We start from the raw sequence: 25,710 nt of genomic DNA, 5'->3' as shown, positions 1-25,710 counted from the left end.
CTCGTTTCTCACATAATGTGGATTATAGCAAGTACTTTTTATAGCCCTTGCTTTTGATCCCCAGCTCAACAGACTACAACTGCAGTGTCTAATTACATGTGCATAAGGGGACATTGTAGCTTGTTGTAAATATGTATATTATTTATTGTATATTGGTGATGTGGCAGTGAGGTTGTTATTCATTGTCCTTAAAGTCAAACCAGGGGGTTATGGGTAGGGATCAGGTTGCAAAATACTAGAGGGGGAAAACTAATTACTGTTCATTGTTCTCAGTGGATTAGCCCAGACAGGCCGTCTAGCAGGTGAGGTTCTGTGAAAGGACAGCTCATCTTCACTCCCCTCTCCAACCCCCTAGTCTAGACTATACAAATCATAGAAGGTACTGGGTATACTTGCCTGGCTTAAGAAAGCACTCCTGGCTGGCCAGCCAGAGTGAAGTGGGTAGAATTGGGTGAGAAAACCTTGTAGCTTCACAGGATCATATTGCCAGTTGTCTAGTTCTGTGTTAATTGTTCTTCTTCATTATGTCTAAAGCTACCAAGAACTGATTGACTTTGAACTTCGTGATTAGATTTGTGATTAAGGGCTCTTTACCAGGTGACATACTTCTCTTTGGTCGATGTTCATATGCTGTGTCTATGTAGGGAGTTGGGGCAGATGTGTGTATGTTGGTCATTTGTTCATGTGACAAGGTTATTATTTATATATCTTTCCAATAAAACAAACTCACTCAGGATTTGAAGGTAACTGTTTATACTTTTTCATCCACAGATATAGAGATGTTATTAGAGAGGAAATATGGCATTGAGTATCCTAAAATAATAGTTCACAGCGTGTAAGTAAATCTATCTAACCTCAGGGTTCCTGTCTGCAGATGAAACACATTAGTCTAGATGGTTACCCTGCAATACCTTGCCAACTGACACCCTTCTTTCCCGTAAACCTCATCCTACTGAAACTGTTGTCACCCTTGATTCAATTGACTTTTTCTGTATTGATAGGCTTGCCATCTGCCCTTACAGAGTATGTTATAGTCTGATTGAGCCATTTAATCTCCCATTACCCAGATTTCTATGTATTTGTAAAATTGATGCATATAAAAGGTGTGTCCACTGACTATTGGAGAAGTTTTGAATTTGGGGACTTAATTGAATTGAATTTCCTATCAATAGGTCTTCCCTCCAGTAATTGAAGGACCTCAGAGACGTTTAATTGCAAGGGTACTATTCTTACATTAGTCCCTGAGGTATGTGAGGAACTTTCCCAGTAAAGAATGGTATTTATCCAGCAGGTGTTGTTCATAATCATTATTGCCACTGGATTGACACCGCTGGATACATTTTTCTCAATAATATTAACACAATACTTACAAACACAATGCTCTTCAGACAATAACCTCTCACGCTGCCTTGGCTGGCAGACTCTGGTTGGCAGATGTTTTCTTAACCACTCTGTTATAAAAGGTGTATGGCTGATCTGATGGGGGCTATCTGTTTATTGTCTATATCTATATCATCAGACTCATCTCTAGAACTGATCTCTTTGGTCTCGATGTCACTACAAAAATAGGAAATAATGAATAAATGAAAAAAAGAGAAAAATATTTTCTTCTGGCATATCCAGTAACAGCAGTTTCAAGCTTTTCTGCTGCTGTCTCAGCTGTTTGTTCATTTTTATCAGATAATTGATAGGCACTTCACTGTTACACTTGAAATCATCCTGGAAATTTACGATCAAATAAGGATTTCTACCAAAAATATTTCAGAAGCTGACAGGTTCTGACGCTATGCAACACTAGTGGCAGGGTTTCTGGCCACACAAACCCTGTTTTAGCCATCACCTTGCTCAACTTATTCTTTATAGTGCCATTATCCCTCTCTACTTTCCCACTGGCTTGTGGTCTATAGCGAGTGTCTAATTTACACATCACCAGACAAATGGGTATTTTCAATGACCCTGGGGATAACTTACCTACACACAAACTCCTGCAAAATTTTCATTTCAGCAAACACAGCAGTATTTGTTGGGGCTGAATAGGTCCCTACGTTATGAGTAGATACGTCAATGCAAACCAAAACATACCTAAGATTTTCAAAGGGTAGCAATTGTATGATATCAATCTGAATTACCTGGAAAGTGAAATCTATAGAAAGGATGTGGAATGGTTCAGCTGGTATTGCCTTCCCTGTAACTTTTGAGTGCTCAGAGCTTGGAACACTATTAAATTTGAATTTTCAATGGGTATTTCAGACTTCAGAATTATAGGCAAACCTGCAGCTCTCTTAGCAGATTTGCTGTTCTTTTGCCCTTTGAAACAGGGCCAGTGTTATTAGTATGGACTTGGCACTTGATACTGCTACTGGCCATAGTAGTTCTATGGCTCTCAGTAGTTCTTGTATGTGAAGTGAGTGTGCTATGGGTGTATATCCTGCCGTCAAAAAGCTTCTTAGGTACCATAGAGCCCCAAAATCATGAACTACCCCAAAGACATACCTTAATTCACTGAAGATGTGAACCACTTCCCTTCATCCAATTTGCATGCCCTTTTAAGTGCTATAAGTTAAGCACCTTGTGCCGAATATAGTGGGCCTACGGTTCAGCCTGTATGGTGCCTCTGTTATCTACTACAGCATATCCAGTGCACAATTCTCCCATGTTCATCTGTCTAAGACAGCTCCCATAGTGTAAAAGATCAAGTCAGCATATACTAAAGGGACATCACTAATGTCAGGTCTTGAGATGAAGGTGCCATAAGGGCGATTTACCTTTTAGTAAATCTGGAAGATGAGACATGCCTGAGCTGAAATTAAAAATGCAGATGCTGCATATTGATCTTTCAAGACTCCTGCTGCACAACAAATACTCCCAGTACAATATAAATCAGTTTGTATTAGTCTTGGATGCGCAACGCAGGTAATTGTATCAAACTTTCCTTGAGTGCTAAGAAAGCTTGTTCTGTTTGCTCAATATGTTGTACTCTATCTGGTTTGATAGACAACACTAATTCCTGCAAAGGTTATGCCAGAATAGAGAAACCTGGTATACCATGCCTACAGTACCCACACATTTCAAGGAATGTGTGTATTTGCTGTGTTGTTTTGAGGCAGTGTCATGTCTAATGGTCTATACTCTTTCAGGTGTTGAGTGTTGCAGACCCTGGGTTAGACAATGTTTCAAGTACTTCACTTTCATCTGACTTGGCTGTGGTTTTTCCTCAGCAACTTTGTGTTCTGTTTCTGAGCAATGAAACAACAATTGTTTAGTGTCAGTTAGAGAATACTCTATTGTGTCTGAGCACAACAACAAATCATCATCGTATAGTATCAGAACATATCTACAAGTAGGTTGAATAAATTGTAAACAGTTGTGCAAGGCTGGAGAGAAGATACTAGACCTATCAAAGAATCCTTGAGGTAAATGAGTACATGTGTATTGTACCCCCAAAAGTTGAAAGCAAAGAGGTACTGACAATCAGGATGTAGAGGGACAGAAAAGAAAGCAGAACACAGATCGATTACAGTGAAATGTGTGGCAGAAGGAGAAATTTGCATCAGGATAAAAGCTGGATTAGGTACTATGAGGAATTGGCACTCAACTACTTTGTTTATCCCTCTTAGATCCTGTAATAGTCTGTAGCCCCTCCAATCGCTCTTCTTGACAGGAAGATGGGACAATTGGCTGTGCTTGGTGTACGAATTAAAATACCTTGCTGCAACATCCTTTCAATACCTAACTTTGGCATTTGTCTACCTTTTTTTAGATAACTGCAGCTACTTTTACTATTATTCTAGTGTTTGGTCCATCCATAGTCCAGAGGGAATCAGGTTTGTGGGATAACATTTGTTATACCCTAGATAGAATTGAGTCTATAACAGGGTGATGTACCATTAGCCATTGTGGGATTTTCAATACATCCTGAACTTCCTTGGCATTCTTTTTGGGAATATCTAGAAATACACCAACAGGTGTACAATAGATAATGCACCTCACCTTACATAAAAGGTCTTGGCCAAGAAGAATAGTAGGGGCTGCCGTTGCCAGAAATAAAGAGTGCTTCATTTGATGAAACCCAATACTAGCCTTCACTGCAATAGTCAAAGGGTATTGGTTTATCTCACTTGTTACTCCCACGGGCCAAAATCGCTTCCCTCGTAAGGGACAAGTTTAAAGGAGATGTTAGTACATATCTAGCCGCCCCACAAAATCTACAATAAAAGAATGTTTATTTCACGCAATATGAATTATTACATTTAGTTCTTTGAGTGAATTGTCAATTAATTATACATGCAGTAGACTATGGGTGTGTGTTACGATTTTGATGCTTTAGTCAGTATTAGCACAGGCTTACCTAGGGCGCGGAGTCTAACGGCCTTCCGGTCTTCACCAAGAACCACCGCAAGGTAGTGTGGACTTAGCTGCCGAAGAACCGCAGGTCGCGGCCCCCAGATTAGCCTACTGACGTAAGGGAGAAAGTTCTAAGTGATGGCAGGCAGACAAGAAAATAGACAATGCGGTGCAAGTACAGGCACTAACCGTAATTCCAGGCATTGTAGGTCTGGAACCGTAACCGGTAGATGCACGGAGACAATGGGTGCGTGGCAGGATTTGGGTCCAGAGAATAGTTGGTAACACAGCCGAGTCGGTACACAGAAGGTATCAGGTATACGGTGCCAGAGGGAGATCCAGAGAATAGTTGGTAACACAGCCGAGTCGGTACACAGAAGGTATCAGGTATACGGTGCCAGAGGGAGATCCAGAGAGTAGTTGGTAACACAGCCGAGTCGGTACACAGAAGGTATCAGGTATGCGGTGCCAGAGGGAGATCCAGAGAATAGTTGGTAATACAGCCGAGTCGGTACACAGAAGATAGTCCAGTTGCGTAGTGCCAGGGATAAGTCAAAGAATAGTCAGGTCACAGCCAGGTAGGTACACAGGAGTAGGAGGAATAGAGGGTTTAACAGGGAGCAGGTTCACAGGAGTCAGGACACAGGAACTGTAGCCAGGAACAGGAAACACATTGCTCTGACACAGGCAGCGTGTCAGAGCAGGGGAGATATAGGAGTTTGAATTCCCCGCCCAGGAGTCACATGATCGGCAGCAGAGAGAACCCGGAAGTGCGGCAGCGCTAACAGAAGAAGCGCTGAACAGATCGGACACCGCTGTCAGCTCCCGCTGACAGCGCAGCGGAACGGGAACAAGGTAAGTTCCTAACAGTGTGCTATAGATCTCATTGTAAAAATCTCCATTGATATTGTGATCGAATGTAGATTCTAACGCAGTGTGCACACGCTTGACATCAACTGCATAAGCATAGGAATCATCAGGCCTGTATACCTCTTGCTGCCACATGGAATATGCATATTCATAGTTATGTTAATTTGATCCATATGTGTTCCCAATAAAGTTGTGATGTGTGTACATGTCTTGACCAATGTCTCTTCCTTTAAAGTGATTTGTTGCAAGATGTATGCCCTGGTTCTTCACAATAGTAGCATGCACCTATGTATGAGTGCTTACGGGCACTATACTGTGTGTCATATAATAGAGGATGTGGCCGCTGCATCTGCAGAGCTTGTATACTTACGTACATAAGTTTGACACTTTGGCTCTTTCTTATTACTTATAGTTTGGTCGTGATTAATTACAGATTCTTTAAGAGCGTTCACACTCTCCAATTAGGTATTGATGTTTGGACTTATTTTTATTTGAGTCTATCAATCAATACATCTACATCTTACAGCAGCAAGATAATATATTAAGTATACAAGATATATATATATAAAGTACTTAGTAGCCCTCTTTTTTCTGTTTAAATGTAAAAATATTATGACAAAGTCAAAAACGAAAACCCTGATAAATGACGTAATACTAGTTCTGAAGAGCTACCGCCACAAAATGAGTTCAAGCCATGGGCAAATTGATCTCCCTAGGGAATGTATCCTCTTGCTGACCAGCCTGGGGCTGGTTTGACATTATGGCAAAGGGACCCTGCTATTACCGGGGTGACCGAACGTTTTTGTGTCAACCTGATTTTGCTAGTACCAGCCACATTAGGGTTGGTTAGGTTTTTTTGGGGTAAGGAGTATGCCGTTTTTTGTACTTGTATTCTACTTTTTCCTGTGTATTGCACTGCTGTTTTAAATCTACTGCTTTATGTCATGTTTTTTTTTTTGACTGTCGACTTTAAAACCTGTAGACATTTTACATGTGTAGTTTTTAACTGTGTCAACCTAATGGACATGTCGACATTCTGAATGTCTACTTTTTAACTGTGTCAATATCATAACTGTCAACCTTATGGTGTGGACATTGTGAATGTCAATATGTTCACTGTTGGCACTGCATACCCACATACCCAACCCGTCGCTCCCTAGATGATTTTCATTCCAAAAACCTCAGGCAGAGCCAGAATATGCTACCCTTGACTACACACAGCAAAAATGAACACTCAGTCACATAGATTGTTAATTCCTTTTGCTTTACTGATACTTTTAATATATATATATATATATATATATATATACAAATACAAAAACAGACATAGATCCTCTGCACTCAGCATGTACAGACTGGGGTGCAAGAGGGGGTTGCCCACATTCTATAGACAAGAAAACAGGGATACTCTGCACTCTCCAAACACATAATTAATGCTGTACCAAGTACTGTTCTATATTAAAAACAGGGAATGTTAGTTCCACATATTGCAATATATGTTAAGCTAACCAACTCATGCCAAAGTCTTCCCATTCTGGTCAGTCCTAACATGATCAAATGCTATGCTATTTTATCTGGACTTAAGGCTTACCTGCACACAGCTTTTAAAGGCAAGTCTTTCCCAAGCACTTGCAGCCACGGGAGACCTGGGACTCACCTGGCACAAGTTGGAATTAATTAATGTAAAGAATGGGGTGTTACCCTTGACTACACACAGCAAAAAGGAACACTCAGTCACAAAGATTGGTAATTTATTTTTCTTTGCTGATACTTTTAATATATATATATATATATATATATATATATATATATATATATATATATACACACAAAAACACAAACAAACAATTACAGTTGCGAATATGTGTTTCTAAACATCATCTACAATGCAATCAGAACAAACCACATTTTTACCTTAGGCCCAGATTCCTTCCAGCATCTCATCGATAAACAAAGCAGGATATCCTATTTAGCAACACTTTTCACTATAGATCAGCTTTTCAGCTTTTTGTTCTCGAGGCTTGGGCTTTTCTACATGGTAACTGTGTTTGTGACCAACTGCTCATCCCCCCAGTCACCTACCAGATACTGGTTACACAAGAATTACCCCTCAGGCTCCCGCCATTAAAGAGTTATATAAGCATACTTAATTATAATGTTACATAAAGTCTGATTTTATACACGATGAAGCAATAATATTATTAAATCGGATGCAACAGTGTACGATATGATGCCAACTAACAGCAACTGTACTTTTAATTGCGATCACATCTTACACGATATAATCATAAATATTAATTTATTCAGATTAATCTTTCATATAATTTTAATAATTTGACTTTAACATTGCACTCAAGAGCAACTGTAAAAATGCATTTTATATTCAGTAGACATTAATAACATCCTGATAAATGTATTTCATTGGGATAATAATGATTTTTTTATTTTGTCTTAATGTTTATTTATTAATGACTATATTATGACAATAACTGAACACTTTTTTACATGCGTTCTGCTGGGACTTAATATTCTACATATGTAATGTATGTATCCTACAGTGTATGTTGTCTGTCTCAATACTGCAAATGTCGTATATGCAGAGTGTATCTAGACCCTTAACCAAGAAGAGATGTTTTTTTAGAACTACTTCTAGTTGAATACGGACATGCTTATGCCTAATTTACATGCGTTTAAAAAAAATGCACAATGTGTTTATTAACTTAACAAATCAGATCCAGAATTTGAGGATGCACCCGTAATAACCCATTTTCTGGTTTGGTGACTGATATTTGTAAACATTTTTCGGATTGCAGCACCAGTTGGGAATCGGCATGGCAGAAAATGTTAAAATGTTACTTGGAAGTATTGTCTAGTAGTACTTTATTAACAAACGTTCCACCTTCTGAAGCGCATTTAAATATCTCATACCACAACGCAAATTCACATCTTGCCTGTGGGTTCAGTAGAAAGTATATGAAGACATCCAGCCTGCAGTCAGCAAAGAACACCACAATTTGCTCAGCTCCGCCCAAGAAACCATACTTGCCTACTTTTTCGGAAATCCCAAATGGGTGATATAAACAGGTGATTCTTATTATTACAGCCCCATGATGATGCTAATTATGTCATCACAACCTACCCAGTGAGGCCTAAAGTTGCAAAGAGCATCATTAATGCCCTCTCCTCTTTACAAGAAGGAGAGGTGGGATCCTGGAGACTGGCTTACTGTCCCCAGAGTCTGGGAGGACTCAACGAAATTCAGGAGTCTCCTGGACATTTCGGAATAGTAGACAAATATGCACCCCACCTGGAAATCGGCAGGAAATTAGTTCTACTTATATAAAATAACTACCTTTTTTGGTTCCATCAATGCAAAGTGATAGGTCAGTATGGTTAATAAAATGACTTTAACAGATTTATCCCTGAAAATGTCTACAGACTACATACTGAATATGCAAAACAAAAAACAGAAGCGCTATGCTTCCTCTTCAATTTTCCATGTTTTGAGGTTGGATCCAAGTTGGAAACTGTAGAGGGGACCTGATAGTGCATTTAGTATATCACACAGGTGTGAGGAGTGGGGATATAATAGGGAAGACAGAGACTACTGGAGCTTGGTAGTAACAAAAGGCTACTGAGTCCCAAAGTGCCAGACAGGTAATCTGTAGTAGTCTCTGTCTCTCTGTCTCTCTCCATCCTCATAACATTGAAAATTGAAGAGGAAGAGTCTTTACTCCATGTTCATGCATAAGTTAAGCCATTAAGAATTTGTTCTTTGGTATGAAGTTATAGTTTATGTACCTCTATTGGTATTAAGTTGTAGAACACTATGTGTGGCACTTCTGTTTTCTGTTTTGTATTTTAGGCATTGCAAACAGGTGCTTAAGGACTAGAATCAGCCTACTGTATGTTATATTATAACTGTTTCTGGTTTGTTATTGCACTAATTATGTGGGATTGGTCACCAAGTGCAGTTATAGCTTTTTGCCTTTTCTTTTTTTCAGACTACATACTTTGTTGACAGTTTGTATTTTGTCATCCCTGTTTTTCTCAAACCAAAGACAATTTGAGCGGGTCTACATAATTACATGTGGTCATTCGAGAGCCAATCAGTATGCTGGATAGTAAAATTGCAAATTAAACTCATTAATTAGTGTTTGAGAAGGAAAGTGAGAAGCTGTGTGATTTATGTGACAGCATGTAGATTTAGATACTGCAATAAGCATTGATTAAAAGAAAGAATTCCTTACTGGACACAGCTCATTACACTTCAAAATACAAGAGTTTGGCTTGCATACTCATTTAGCAGCTTACATATATCTTTGCAGAAAAGTGAAGTTAGTACAGAATTTCTTGTTTATAAATAATATGAGCCAGTGATAAGAGCAGTCCAAGTGTTATTAAATGAAGCCTTTACGGTTATTAATTTAAAAGGAATATTCTTACATTGAAACTGTGTTAACATTAAGCTGGCTGTTTTTCAAGCATGTGAGCTTTCAAAAGCATCTATAGTAGAATCTATGCAATAATGTGGTTTTTTTTTTTGAAGGGAGTTAAGGACATTTAAGTCCAAAAGTGCAGAGCAAGCGCCATTTTGTCACATTGCCATCTATTTTTATGCAAGAACACCCATTTTTTGGGCATAGCATCTGCAATGGTTCTACATTTTTGAATCTAGTGATGGATCTGGGATGTTCCTTGCTGATTGAGGGCTTCATTCATGCACCTACTTATGCAACAACTTGATATTTGTTTTTGAGCGATGAGGTTTTTTTTGCTTTGTTTTAAATACAAGGGTGGAGAAAGTGCATTTATGGAGGAGTTCCCTATTTAGCTGATGGCCACAGAGCATTCTCCATGCAAATACAGTTTTCCTATATTTTCACTTGGACACATTGCTGAGGACATGCAGCTATGAATGTGTTAGCTGGACAATTAGGTGCATTTACATACACATGGAATATATGTGTGCTACATGTGTTGTAACTTTGTAAATTCCCTTATTGTTAAGAGATATTGTAGTTCTTTCAGTCCTTGTCGAAAGCTATCTCGCTTGTACCAAAAGATTTGTTAAACTCATTTTACATACAAGGAGTTGTTTTGTCTCATCTGTTAGTATTAAATATGTATTAAAAACATGTTAACAAACATGAAAAATGTCTGGGATTTCTTATAAGTAAAAATTGTTTACGTGATTTGACAGTATTTAAATAGACAATATATTATTTCTAAAGGCAGAAGACACCAGTCCACTGCAATTAGTAGGGAAATAGGAGCACAAGGGGCCCTAGTACAAATTTGGTCCCTACCCTTACACATAATTACACTGGAATGGTGAAGAGGAGAAGAGGTGCAGTTGCTGGGAAACTGAGGTACTATTAGCAAGCACTATTGTTAGCTAATAAAACTTTGTTTCTTTGCTCTGGACTGACCTTTGATTTTCTTTCCAAGTTCAGTGCAGGACAGAAAGCAGTGCTGTATATTTCAATAAGAGTGCTTGCCAAAAGAAGCTCCATTTCCCTTTATAAACACTTCTTAACACCACATTACTCAATCTCTCTATCTACCCTTTCAGCAAGCATACCCTGCCAAGATAACCATCACTGCAGCTGTAGTAGTTTCACCCCTGATTACAATGTCAAGTCTCATATCCCCAATATCTTTTTTTCATGTATTTGATGCAACTCATGACAAAATGCAGAGCTGTGTGGTTCTATGAACATATAGGTGCTGCCTGATATGTGCTGATGTGGTTAGAGCTACTGATTCTGTATATATTTTTCTTCATATATATTTTAGATTATGACACTAATACACATCTTTTAATTTAATGTGCATTGTTATGGGTGAGTTTCTGTGAAAGTGCTTATAGTGCAGTATGATTAAAACATTTAACCTCTGCAATAGTAAACTTAAATGAATATAACTCTAGAAGTACTGTCCAGTATAAATTTAGCTCATGTAAGAACCACTGATTACAGAAAGGTGACATAGTAAGGAAGGTTAAATACATAAGCCATAAACTCCAAATGGCATTTAAATAACAGATTGCTGCCGTCATGATTATGTATAGTAAGTTGCACAAGTAACCTTTTATAAAGCACTGCATACTAAAAAAGAAAAAATATGATTTGAGAAAGATATATTTGGAAGACATTGCAGATTTGTGTTGGTGTGGTGACCCAGAAGTATTGTATTTCAATCTCTTAGAAATCTGAATGGTTAGACCTATATAACCATTAATAAGACAAAATTGGGGGAAACATGGGGCCTGATTAATTAAGGAGAGTAAGTGCTGTATTTTGCTTAAAATCGTACTGTGCATGTCCAAAACCAGAGTATATGCCTGTAAATGCAGCAACGTCCAATTCATCTGGGCATGCATTGGACCCCTACTACATACAGGCTACAATTTTAGGGGTGGAACGGGGGGGGGGGTGGGGGAGGTCATGTGAGCATAGTCAATGTACAGTAAGGGCGTGCCAAGCTCGAGTGCATGCAGCAACGTTTGATTCAAAATTTGGGCATTTCAAAGGTACAAGCAGTATCACTTGCACCAACAGGTCTGGTGCAAGTGCCGATTACTAGTGATGACGGCTGTGTATGCATGCTAGAACACGTGGGGTAAAAAAAGTAAATAAACCTTTTTTTTTACCTTATTGTTAACAGGTGACCATTATTGAATAGTTTACTTTTTTTCTGCGTGTTTATATGTAACTTTATATTCCACAAATGTATTGGACAAATCCTGCAGTATATTGTCTCTCTATATTGTCTGCAGAGTAGACCTAGAGCCGTATTCAGTAGCAGACATATCTTCAGTTCCACCCCTTGTTGAATACGGATCTGCGTATACCCAATGTACAGAAATTTGTTAAAAAAACACACATTGCGCTTGTTAATGAATCAGGTGCTTGATGTTTGGTTTGTTCCTCAGTGCACTTTACTTCTGTTCTTGCAAAGAAACTTGCTGAGTGGCTGGCCCATTTTGCATTACTAAGTACTTGAAAAAGTCCATCATTGTGAACATATGTAACTGGATCATTGTCGAAACAAGGCCTTATGTCTTTTGTTTCATTCCCTGCACTACATTTAGGTTACTAACTCTAAGGAACAGGCACTTCATACCTTCTGTTTCATTGTACGTTTCTATTTTATTGTCATTGTACGTACACATTTATCTCCCTGATTACACAGCACTGTAGAATAAGTTGATGCTTCATCAATAATGTGTAGAATCCTGTAAACCATAATCTTTAAATCTATTATATTTTATTGTTTTATCTTTTTTTCATGGAATCCTGTAAAGCCATAATCCTTTAAACTATTTTTTTCTTTAAATCCTGAACAACCATAATCTTTAACTCTATTATATTTTGAGTGCTTCTTTCAATCTTCCTTCAAATAATGAAAAATAATAATGTAAATGAAGAGTTTTCAGTGTTTCATCTGCATTAACAATTCAGACATAAAGATCTTGTTGTGAAGATTAATTCATATTAGACACATTGTTACTGTACATGGAGAGGTGAGAGAGACCCAGCAATGCTGGTCCATCCTCCAGAGAATCCCAATCTTTTTCTAGAGCATGTGCAGTGATGAACCATTTGAGTTTTATCTACCCCCACAGATATCACTATTCTGGCATATAACAGCTATAACTTAAATGATAATATATAAAAATAGCAGATGGAGAAAAATAAATAATGGATCTTTTATTGACAGTGTGATATATGCAGCTCTCTTTGAATCAATTGAACAGCTGTAAACAAATGCAATGAACCATTAAAAATATGTCAGATATTAATGTTGGGAACTGGTGCTCTGCTTGTGGTCATCAATTGCCCGGAGCCAGAAATTAGAACAGTGCCTGTAATCCCCAACTGAACAGAACCACCAGGAACTAGCACTGTGCCTGTAATTGTCAACTGCTCACAGCCAGGAACTAGTGCTATAAATGCAATTGCAAACTGCTTCATTATCTGTGCTTACCAACTGCCCAGGGACGGAACTTGTCCTGTGTCTGCAATTACCATCTGCATGAAGCCAGGAACTAGTGTTGTACCCACAATTACCAGTTTCCTGGAGACAGAAAATAGCCCTATACTTGTGATCATAAACTGACTGCAGCCAAGATGTTACCTAATACCAATGCTAAAGTTAACAGTATATTTTAAAAAAACTACAAATATTTTGAGTGAACTTCTAAAGTCGAAGAAAACTGTGTCAAATACGCATGGGCCTGATGCTGAGTTGTTGGGCATACTTATACCAAAAAAGGTGCACATAAAGATGGCATATTTACTCCAATATCATAGGCATCTCAAGAGGCATTCAGCCCTGCAACGTCAGCATATATGCCAGGCTTACATCAGACACCCACATACACACAAACAGGTAACAAGCACATAAGAAAAATTATAACATATGAAATTGATAGAGAAAAACACATTTGCTACTAGGCTTCAGTTAATTCAGCAATATAATATTCCTTCGCTCATGTAAATGAAAGAAAAAGAATAGTCGCATACGAGGGGGGAGAAGCTAGAAACGTCAAGAATACGTGAGATAGTAGATCCGCAGCGCATCCCATAGACTATCGTATGCTTATTCACATATAATCAGAATGCTATAACAACTTGTAACCTTGAGATATTAAACAGAGAATATTACTTGCATTCAGAACTTTAGACTGTGTCTATTCTCTCCAGCTGATTGAAGCGCTTCCAGATATGCTTGACATCACAAGGTGAACTGAATCTACTTTGAGACTCCAGTAAAGATATCTATATCATACTTGGAGGTCCCACCAAGATTCGCTGTAAAGCACTGCAAAACAGACACAGGAGGTTCCCCTGAACATTGAACCCCAACAAATCCACGGTGAGTAGAGATTTCTACTCGTTGGTTTTCCTATTCTGGGACACCTTATTTCAGTCTGAGGCACCTGACATGCGAGTTTGTGAGTCTCAAGTATAATCTGATTAATATAATACAGTACTAACCCAATTTGTTTACTGTAATTGCATTGTTACTTAGATTTTTGGAAGATAAGTTAATTTTGAGAGCATGTGTTTGTGCCTGTTGTATGATGTATAAAGGATAAAAAGTCAAATAAGACATTGACCAAAGATCACACTTCGGGCCTGCAACAGAGGCTTGTCCTCGTCCTTCGCAAACTGTGATCACTGGATTATGTCTTAAGACTCCCTAGCTCATACAGGGCTGAATTAAGTGATGGCTAATAAAACACGGTAAAAGTGTTGAGAAAGTCGCCCATTGTGTCTGGTCAGGGTCCTTCACATTTTCTCGTTGGTACTCGTGAAACGGGCGCAAGAGGCTGGAGGGTTGTCTTTTTCCGAACAATAACTTGTTGACAGTTAGTTTACCAATATATAAATACTAACAAAACAGATGAACATAGAATTCCAATTTTTTTCCAATAGTGATTGTTTTGGTTATTTTGGGTGTAATATACATCTTTTGGAAAGCACGTAAAGTAGTAGGGAATTAGAGAGTTACTGTTTTGAACATCTATTCATGTCACAATTTGTCGGTCTCTATCGGTGTAATCAGTCTACAGGATTACTCATATTACAAAAGACCAGTTGTTTTTTAAGTCCCAATTTATTGACGGTCATTGACAGTCTCGGCAACAGAGGTGGCATATATTACGCTGGTCATAGTTCAGCAGATTATATTACTATAATAGGCACTCATACAGACCTGACCTATATCAATGCAAGAGCAGGAGAACATTGGGTGAACACTTTAGAAACCACCCCCAGAAATATATAAAAGGGTGAATAGAAAGGAGATTATGTAATCTGCTCAAAGTTTGGAAGAACTTCGCAGACCTTCATCCCAGATACTGTCAAAGAAGCTATTTTGCATGGATACCCACTATAAGGAGTCCACAGAACGGGACATCCACTACAAGGATAGCCCATAGAAACTAGATAAGAGTCCCTATTTGGACTCAACAGAATTCTGTCAATATGGGAAATATAGATAGTAAACCGTTAAATTACAGCAGCTCTCCCATAGACGTGATGCACAAAGATTTTAGGAAATGGGGGAGTAGAAGGTCTGCAGGAATTATTCAATAAAGTGGGGATAAGCAAAGAAGGAATTGATATGTGTAAATGAAGAAACAAGTGTGTTGCAAGTGATAATGTAACAAGAACAAAAGGGGTATTGAGACCAAACCCAAAGAGATTATTTGAGGTGGCACAGGAAAGTTAAGAGATCTGTAAAGTTGCAATATATGTGAATATATTAAATGCATCAGAAGCTGAAATATGAATGATGAATCAACTGTTCAAAAACTGATCCAAATAATATGTGTGAGATGAAGAGAATTTGTGTAAAAGACTTTAGTGTGAAAGAAATCTTGGAGAAGGACTCTGTTTCTATTATGCTGATTAGTATTTAGTTTAATGCTGAGACTTGTAGTTTCACAGCAGTAGGCTGGAAGTTATCAGTTAATTTTTCTTCCTCTATAAGTGAGTTTTTTTCTGTTTTTATTTTAAGGTCGAAAAAGTTGTACATTTGTAAATATAATGCATTGCTTAATTGTAAGCTTTTGAAGATATGCAAAACAAGTTTTAAAATCTTTGGTCTGTCATTGTATGAATCAGTGAATGGACGAGACTGTAAATAATGTACATATAGTGTCAGTAGAAAATACTGACCTCCAGATGGCTGGGGTCCAAGAAGCCGTTTCTGTATTCAAACAAAATAATTTTGTCTGTGAATTTGAGAAAAATAGCTTTCACTTTAAGTTAGAGGAGAAAGGTGGGAGTGATCTTTTACAAGCAGATATTACAAGCGGTTTTAATCTTTGTGAAAATGGTGCTGATGAATGTTTTCAGAAATGAGGGGAGTTTGTTATGCCCATAAAGAAATGTTATGAGACAAAATGCTGTCTGTGAGCGAGACTTATTTAAGTGAATATATTTGTACTTTCGATACGGAAATCACAAAATATGTGTGAATATTTGGTGATGGGACATTCTGTTGAGAAAATCCTAGTGATTTGCAGACACAATGAGAGGTGTCTAACGAGAGTACTCTGATTTATGAGAGGAGCAGTACTGCTTTCAAAATGGCTGAATTCCTGGATGCTTTTGAGAGCTGTGTGATGAAATGAATGAAGAGCAGGAAGACACATCGGAGTCATTCAAAGGGGCTGTACTAGGTGATGATGAGAAAGGAGGGCTTTGAACACTCGCCCAGGTCACGTCACTTTGACATTCCCTGTTTGTGAGATTAAGGACTGCCCCTTTGAGAAAATCATTTTTTCATGACATGGAACGCATTGTGTCACAGTTAAGCTACACAGAGAAACACGTAAAAAACAAGTGTCTTATTAGCAACTGTTCACTGCTCAAAAATGTTCACTGGTTACCTGATAATGGTGTAGTGATACTGACATGCAGCAACACACACTGTTTGGGAAATGTGAATTAATGACAGTTACTGTAAACCCTAATGAATAAATGTTAATCTCTATGCAAAAGTTTTTTTCTTCGCAGAAGGTCTTCAGCTACAGAGAAAGACCCTTTAGGTAATCCAGATTGAATTTATCCAACTCCCAATGAATAGAAGTTTGCAATATGTTTTGGTCCACAACCACAACAAACAAAAGCAGACACTAATGAAGGATTTAAATAACGTAGACTCTGCTGAGTAATGACTACTATGTTTTGGAAATAGATATTAGACTATATGAGCTATTCCCATAGTAAATGCATGAACTAGGGGATTTTTCTGTATGTCGTAAAAGGTATGTTTTTGAAGAGAGAAGGAGAAATGGACTAACATAGTTGAATATGAAATGTTGTTTTGGTTTGTTTTTTAGCCAAATTTTATATTAGATGGTTTAAACTAAAGTAATGCAATGTAATGTCAATATGGTAGATAACAAAAAGTTTTTATTTTTATCCTCATAATAGGTTTGAGTCAATCAGTGTTGTAATCACATTCACTGCCCTTATTTACTGTACTGTAATACTCATATACTGTAAATACTTCTATGTATCTTGGGTATGGTAATGCATTGTTGGGAAATGAATGTCTGTACATAAATGAAGACAAGACTTATGACTTTATGAGCTATTATCCGTGCTCCTGCATTAGCAAGCCATTTGCATTCTCCTCTGAGCAGAACCAAATGTTTATCCAATTTAAGGCTGAAGTAACTTCAGCGCCAGCACTGGCATTGCCAGATTATGACAAGCCTTTCACATTATTTTGTCATGAAGTCAGTACACATGCACAATTGGTACTAACACAGATACATGGTCACAAACAGAAGCCACTTGCATATTACTCTACACAGTTAAATCCCGTTATACGTGCAGCAACCACCTGGGTAAAAGCAGTAGCTGCAGCTAACCTAGTGCTTCAAATGAGTATAGATATTGTGCTAAGACAACCAGTTAACTTAACAGTACTACATGTAGTAACAGAAATTATCAACCAAGCACAAACAAAACATCTGTCAGCAGCCAGTCTTACTAAATATGAAGTAGCACTATTAACTCCGAGCAATGTTACACTTAAACGGTGCATAATGTTGAATCCAGCTACATTATTTTTGCATGTTTCAAAAGATTTGAGGACACATCAGGGTTCCCATAGGGATCCGGGGGAATCCCATTTTGAAGAAGACGAAAAGATATACACACAAAAAAAATCTGAACGTGATTGTGTAGAACTAATGAGACAATAATCTCTGGTTATATCTGACATTACCAGATGCAGACATCACCTTTTTTGTAGATGGTTCACGCTATTACATAGATGGTGTTCCTCATACAGGATTGTGCTGTAGCCACATATACAGAAATAGTAATTCAACAGACTCTACCGACTCACATGTCAGTACAAGAAGCTGAACATATCAGGGCACTGTTCATCGCATTCCAGCTGCCCTCCAAACTGTCAGTGACGAAGGTGAAGGCAGATACTAGAGACACTACCCCCGAAGCTGAGGGAAATAGAGTGGCAGATGCACAAATATGCAGAAACAAGCAGCAGAGAATGAGAAAAAGGTTTGGGCAAAACATGGAGCACTAGAAGTGCAAGGAGAGTGGTGTAAAGGTCAGCATTTGTGTCTGTCAAAAGCACTGTATCCCATTATGGCCAATATAGCACACGGGAAAGTGTATCTGATGAAAGATGCTATGGTTGCACACGCTAGCAGGTTATGGATAGCACCAGGTATGCCCAAGCAGCACAGGTGTTAGTGGCAGAATGCCTAATCTGTGCACAGAATAACCTGGGTAAGTCAGTCCCAACTACACGGAAAAGCACAGCCCAGACACAGTATCCTTTTCAAAGGATACAGATAGAGTTTATACAACTTCCCAAATGCTCAGGCTATGAGAATGTGCTCGTCTGTGTCGATCTCTTTAGTCACTGGCTGGAGGCGTGAGGGTGTAGGAAAGCAAATGCTAGAGCAGTAGCCAAGAAAATATGAGTGAGGTAATCTGCAGATATAGGGTACTAGAGTGACAGAGGGACACAATTTATGGGGCAAGGATTCAAAAAACTGTTAAAAGACATGGCAATCATATCTACCCTGTACACCGCCTACAGACCCCAAAGTTCGGGATGTGTGGAGTGCCTTAATGGTACTCTGGCGTTGAAAATGCAGCAGGAAATAATGGCTGAAACAGGCCTGCCATGGATTTCATGTTTACCTATGCACTCAGTAAGAAACATTCCTAGGAAAGACACAGGTTTAATACTTATGAGATTCTGTTTGAAACTGCTCACGGAATAGTCTGTTATTTTCCACAGCAACTACAGCATATACATGGTGATTTGTTGAACTATGTTGCCTTATTACAGAAACAACTAACTGAAATACATGGTCAAGTGTTCTCTTCCATTTCAGACCCTAATTTTGATACAGGTACAAACAGACTGCAACCAGGGGACTGGTGGTCATGAAAATGCACGTCAGGAGCAGTCTTGAACCCTGATACGAGGTTCCTTATCAAGTCCTGTTGATGACTCCCATTGCAGTGAAAGTACAGGGAAAAGACACCTGGATTCATGTATCACACTGCAAAGTCTTCAAATCAGGGGAGTCTTGTTCTGATAAATAGAAATAAATGTACTGTCTTATGGTATTGATATGTATTGCCAAAATAATTGAATAGTTGTGACTGAAGTAGGGATCAAGGCCTCCCTAACCCAGTGTGAAACAGACAATGAAGTTACAAATTGCCTATGCCACTGTGAGAAACAGCAGGGGAAGAAATGCACAACAATTTGCGCTCAAAGGTGAGTAAACTCCTAAAATGCCTTTGTGCAGATGCAAAACCTCATCGGCAAAGTTGTCAGTAATGATTCATGTTGGATATCAGGAATATTGGCATTAGTAGCAAGTGGTTTGGCATTCCTGTTGATTGTATATGTGATAATAAAACTAATTATATGGCTAATTAAGAAGTTACTGACACTTGACTGTTGTCTCTCCAAAAAGGGAACCACTGAAAATCCCGAACCTCTGATGATCACAGAAATGACAGCTGAATCCAGACCTGACAATGAGCATCATGAATCATTCCTGTTGATTGTATATGTGATAATAAAACTAATTGTATGGCTAATTAAGGAGTTACTGACACTTGACTGTTGTTTCTCCAAAAAGGGAACCACTGAAAATCCTGACGCTCTGATGATCACAGAAATTACTGCTGAATCCAGACCTGATGATGAGCATCATGAATCATTCCCACTAGCAAAGCCAAAGAACTGCACAGTTTTCAACAAGAAACTACTAAAGACTGAACGAAGAACATGCAAAGCTTACAGAACTACCATAAATACACTGACTACTTTTCAGGAGACTTTTTCCTAGATAAATGCTCACTGCAACTGCAGCTCCTCGCAAATCAGGACAGAAAATAGGGGATCACAGGCTTGTCACTTGTATGGGATGGGTTGATAGTCCTTAAAGGGAACAACCCTACATATGTGACCGGCAGCAGGATACATATGTATAATACATATGTATAAGTACCTTCAGACTGGTGATAAGAATGTGATTCTGGGAATAGGCATGATAGATAGGAGGACAGCACGGTGGCTAAGTGGTTAGCACTTCTGCCTTACAGCACTGGAATCATGTGTTCAATTCCCGACCATGGCCTTATCTGTGAGGAGTTTGCATGTTCTCCCCGTGTTTGCGTGGGTTTCCTCTGGGTACTCCGGTTTCCTCCCATGCTCCAAAAAACATACTGGTAGGTTAATTGGCTGCTAACAAATTGACCCTAGTCTGTGTGTCTGTCTGTGTGTGTGTTAGGCAATTTAGACTGTAAGCCCCAATGGGGCAGGGACTAATGTGAGTGAGTACGCTGTACAGCACTGTGGAATTAATGGCGCTATATAAATAAATGGTGATGATGATGATAGGAGGAGATGCAGCAGTAAAATGAATAAAAGTTGGGAAATGTTAAATATAAGTTTCTGCTTCTCCTAGCATGGTTCATGTTCAGCCATTTTGTTTTGCATTAATATAGATGCTTAGTCTTTTGTGATGTTATTAATTTCTCTGCTGAAATGCAGTTTTAACAAGATATGCACACATGGCCTTGAGGTTAAGCTGACATAGATAAGAATAGTTGAATCTAGAAATTTCAAGAATACAAGAGATAAGTTAATCCGCTGCGCATCCCATAGACTATTGTATGGTTATGACGTAGGATTCACATATATTCAGAATGCTATAAAAGCTTGTAACTTCGAGACATTAAACAGAGAATATTTCTTGCATACAGAACCTTAGTCTGTGTCTATTCTCTCCAGCTGATTGAAGCGCTTTAAGATATGTTTGACATTACAAGGTGAACTGAAACTACTTTGAGACTCCAGTAAAGATATAGATCTATCATATGCATACCGGTGTTGGTATGTCTCAACTGCAATTGCATGAACATGTCCTTACTGTACTCGGTCTAGTTTTTACAACTCCTTTACTATCCCATGCACTCTCAAGGTACACCTACAAATTTCCAATTACATTCAAATATATTTACTAAATAAAATTTACAAATATTTAAAAAATTAAGACTCAAAATCCAATGCTTAATGGTGGACTGCCACATTAATAAGAGCAATCAGTTGGCATATACACTTTTTCAGACATCACATGTCTGTTCAATATAAGTGCTATTTTCTATAATAAGAGGAACTTACACAATATCATATTTTTTTACATATTTTATTTGCACCTGGACATATAGTTAGGTGATCTTACTAAGCCAGTTAAAGTGGGCCAAATGTACTTCCCCTTTCCAATGAAACATGGTTTTGCCCAGGTTCAAAATTACTTCTTTTTTATGCATTGCTCTCCTTAATAACTCAGCCCCGTCATATTTTTGTTGGTACTTGATTATATAACTCGGAGACATCGGAATTGCAACCACATTGGAATTATAAGTTTTTAAGCATTCTTCATACTTTCCAATACCAATATTGATACAGTTTACGCCTGGAAGTTTATTTATTTACTGCCTTTGTTCTTTGGGGATTGGGAGGAGCCCCTTCACTACTCTCAATGGCAGCATTGTATACTTAGGTGAGGAAGCGCAGATCCCATATTCTTTATTACATTGGAATTATAAATTTACTCAACTTAATCTACTTAAACATTGTTATTGTTTAAGACAGAAAAAATAAATAATTATATTATGTAATAAAAGGAAGATTAAAATGAGTAAAACAATCATATTTCCCAATCACCTGGCCTCCAGATAAACAGAGATTATGCAGAGGGAATTATCAATATCTACACTTTGAAGAGTGATCAAGATCAAGCTTGAGCTCAAATTAATATGGAAAATCTAAGGGCGGGTCTTTTACACCGTGAATTTGACGATTAGCTGAAACATAAATGGAATTAGGATGGGGCTAGCCTGAGGAGTGGGAACCATCTGACTGGCCAGAGATGAGTGATATCATTCACTGAGAATTTAAACCTGGGAATACCGAGTACACCTTTTGCCTTTTTAAAGTTGTGCCTTAGCGAAACGCTCTTCTGCGTGTGAATGTATGCATGAATGAATGTTTTACCTTTATATAGAGCTTTATTAGAATCAGCCAATTAAGGCAAGATGGCTAGAACAGTACTGATGTATGGTGAAAATAGCTACCAAAGAAAGTATTGTTACACTAATTGCAAGCAGGGATTTAAAAAGACTTTAAACTGCTTATATCTGCTGTAGGGACTTTAGTTTTAATATCTATAGAAACCATTAATTTCATTAAGTCTGACAACAAAACAGACTGTCAGGTTATCTGCAAAGCGAGAATCTTTGAAGTTCAATTTAGTTACCTCAAAACTGTTTAAGGTTAAGGACCTGCATATATAATCACTGTTCTGATTTAATGCATATGGAGTACATTTCTAATAAACAATTCCTTACGCACAGACACAAACAAAGCCTAAGCATTGTAATACTGCACTTATGTAATCTTAAAGGGGATAAGAGCATTAACATTCAATGTATACACCAATACAAAATACATTTTTGAGGGAAAGGATGAAGTTTATGTTATCACATACAAGAAATATAAGAAAATTGACAAGAGGCAATAGCAGTTTTATTAATAGTTTTTCATGAATTTATCACTATATCACAACATTTGCTTTTCGTTTTTACTATTTAACAGATCAGGGATTTTCATAAATTGATTTTAATGGATTTTAATGAATAAATAATAACAATTTAATATTTTGAATGTGTTCATGTGTTCATGAATGCGCCTACTAAAAACACTTCTTTTCTGTTTCTTTACATTGAGCTGAATTTCAAGTGTTTAAGAGTGCATCTCCTGGCTTATGTATTTAACTAAAACTGGGTGGGAATTTGGGAACATGTGCAATGCATATACAAGTATAATTTTCCCTTGAATGATTATGCACCCAGAGCGGATGGAATTTTTATTTCTAGAACTACCGCTCTGTATCATAAAAGAAACATAGCTTGTGGTAGGGCTATTAACAGGAAAGAAAGACACACTGACATGACAGGTACATACACTGACAGGACAGACAGACACACTGGGCCTGATTCATTAAGGCACGCATATTGAACGTATTGTGCGGTTGATTTAAACTGCACATGAATTGGCTCTGCATACTCTCAAAATCAACAGGGAACGCATTTCAGGATATGTATCGTGATGACTACAGGTGTAGATCTACTTTGCTCTACTAGACCAAACACTGCAGGATACATACAATACCTATGTGGAATATAATATTTCTTAAGAACGCACAGGGAAAAAAATTATATTCAATCAATGTTACCTGCCAATATTATAATCATTTATGATTAGACATGGACATTTTAAATTTTTTTTTTTTTGGTGGGGAACAGGTTTCTTTAAATACGTTTATTGGGGTGTTGTTAATGTCTGCTATACATAACAGACATTTTTACAGTTGCTCCTGATTGCAAAGACATATTTTAGCATTCATACTCAACCGTCAGCACTGATAATTTTCACTTAGACTAGATCTCTAGCTGATGCAAGAGATACGGCAGTACTTCTGCATGCGCCTGAGTTTGACTTAGACGTGGCTGCACAGGAATGCCGTTACTGTACATTGCCTACGTGCTTCCACCCATTTCCCACCCCGTTCCCTCCTCCAAATCATAGGCTGTAGTAAGTGTCATTTACCCTTGAAGATGACTTGGATGTGGCTGCGATCTGTTGCATATCATCTTCTTCTGAGCATGTGCACAGTGTTTCTACAGATGATACGCACAAAATCAGCAGTTATGTTCCTTAATGACTCAGGCCCACTGACAGGACTACTAAATACACTGACAGCAGAAAAAGACACACTGACGTGACTGGGAGATGGGCCTTTAAGTACTCAGCTCTTTTCCCTGCAGTTCAGGAACTACAGATTTCCCTTCCTCATTAGCTGTGTGCTAGATTATATAGGGAGGTACTTAAAATACAGTGGGTCTATATTGCTGCTGCTACCTACCTTTCTTATCCCTTCTGCAGAAAATATCAGTGGCGAGAGCGTCTATGATCACAAAAATGTGAAAATTGTTACACACTTAGCGATGTATTAAATTTGCGAATTGATGGGAGGGATATGCAAGGTGAGAACTTTCAAGTGCATACATCACAGTTTTGTGTGTGGAGGGGGCACCTCCACACACAAACACACAAGCCCAGACCACCTATGCTGCAGGCATTGTAAAAGCTGCACCCACTTTTACTTTTGCTACAGTAATTATCCACCTTATTACATCACCTGTTGTATTTACAATACAATTTAGTAAAATAATGTAGCATAAATCATGGCACCTGGATCAAATGAAAATACAATGTGATAAGATTATATAAAATGTCATTCATAACCTGCAATAAATGTAGGCCCTCAGTGCAAATGCTGTGTTGTAACTTCATGTGCCTATTTTTCATTGAACTTTTATTGTAACCACATACACAAACAATATTTTGTTTTAAGAGAGATGACAGGACTGTGAAAGAGAATGGATATGATGAGTAAAGCAGGGAGTGGAGGCATGGGTGATGCAAAGGAAACAGGCTTGGGAAACTTCGAAAAATATGGTTTTGTTGATGGTGAGGGAGATGTGAGTAGAGGTGGTGATTCTTGGTGGAGGGAAGATGATAAGTTCTGTTTTGGACATGTTGAAGTTTAGATCAGTGGTCATGGTGGGAAATTAGAAGTGCTGGTATGGAAAATAAATTGAATGGCCAGGGGTCTGCTAGTGTGAAATAAATTTTTAAATGCTTTTAAAACACTCCTGTAGTTAGCTGAAACAAACTTAAAGCATGTACACAAGAGAGAATAGTCTCTGTGCTAACCGCCCTGTAACTACCAGCAACGTCAGTACAATAACTCTTTCAGGTATAATGACAGGTAAGTACTCCTACCCCTATAGCAATCAGCCAGGTATAATGACAGGTAGGAGCTTTCTGTGAGGCAAGGGGGTAGCACAAGGGTGTGAACGGAGAGGAACGAAAAAGATGGAAGGGAGGGGTGAAAAGGAGAACAGTGAGAGAGAGAAGTTAGCCAAGTGCACAGGAAATTCCCATGGAGGATCTGGAGTAACATTGGAGAGTGACCTAAAAATGTGGAACCACATTAGGAGAGATACTGTGGTGGAACATATTATATGGATTGAATCATATCAACAATTTTTATTATTTTGGAATGTTTTCATATTTTTGAGGTATTATGGTTTAAACGATGTCACACTATGTTGTATTTTTTTTTTTACTTGCTATATATCACTCCGAATTAACATGGAGGGAAGATCACCAAGCAGTGACACATAGATGTATTCATCAACTGAATATAAATATTTTTTGATATCTATATATTTGCTTTTTGTGCACACAAGTTTTAATCCAATTATCACATTGCCAATTGAGTGGCAGCACCTACTGTATATGATTAGTTTATGATATTACCACTACTAATTC

General features: G+C 38.1%; 1 protein-coding gene across 1 annotated transcript in view; it reads left to right on the top strand.

Annotated features, from left to right (window-relative positions):
* The window catches only part of VWC2 (von Willebrand factor C domain containing 2), a 398,261-nt gene that overhangs the window by 208,671 nt on the left and 163,880 nt on the right, over positions 1-25,710 (top strand). The gene's annotated exons all lie outside the window — the stretch shown is intronic.

Source organism: Mixophyes fleayi, chromosome 5 (assembly GCF_038048845.1).
Source record: "Mixophyes fleayi isolate aMixFle1 chromosome 5, aMixFle1.hap1, whole genome shotgun sequence".
NCBI classification, from domain to species: Eukaryota; Metazoa; Chordata; class Amphibia; order Anura; family Limnodynastidae; genus Mixophyes; species Mixophyes fleayi.
The sequence above is the reverse complement of the archived record's forward strand: the minus strand, read 5'-3'. Positions and strand labels throughout refer to the sequence as shown.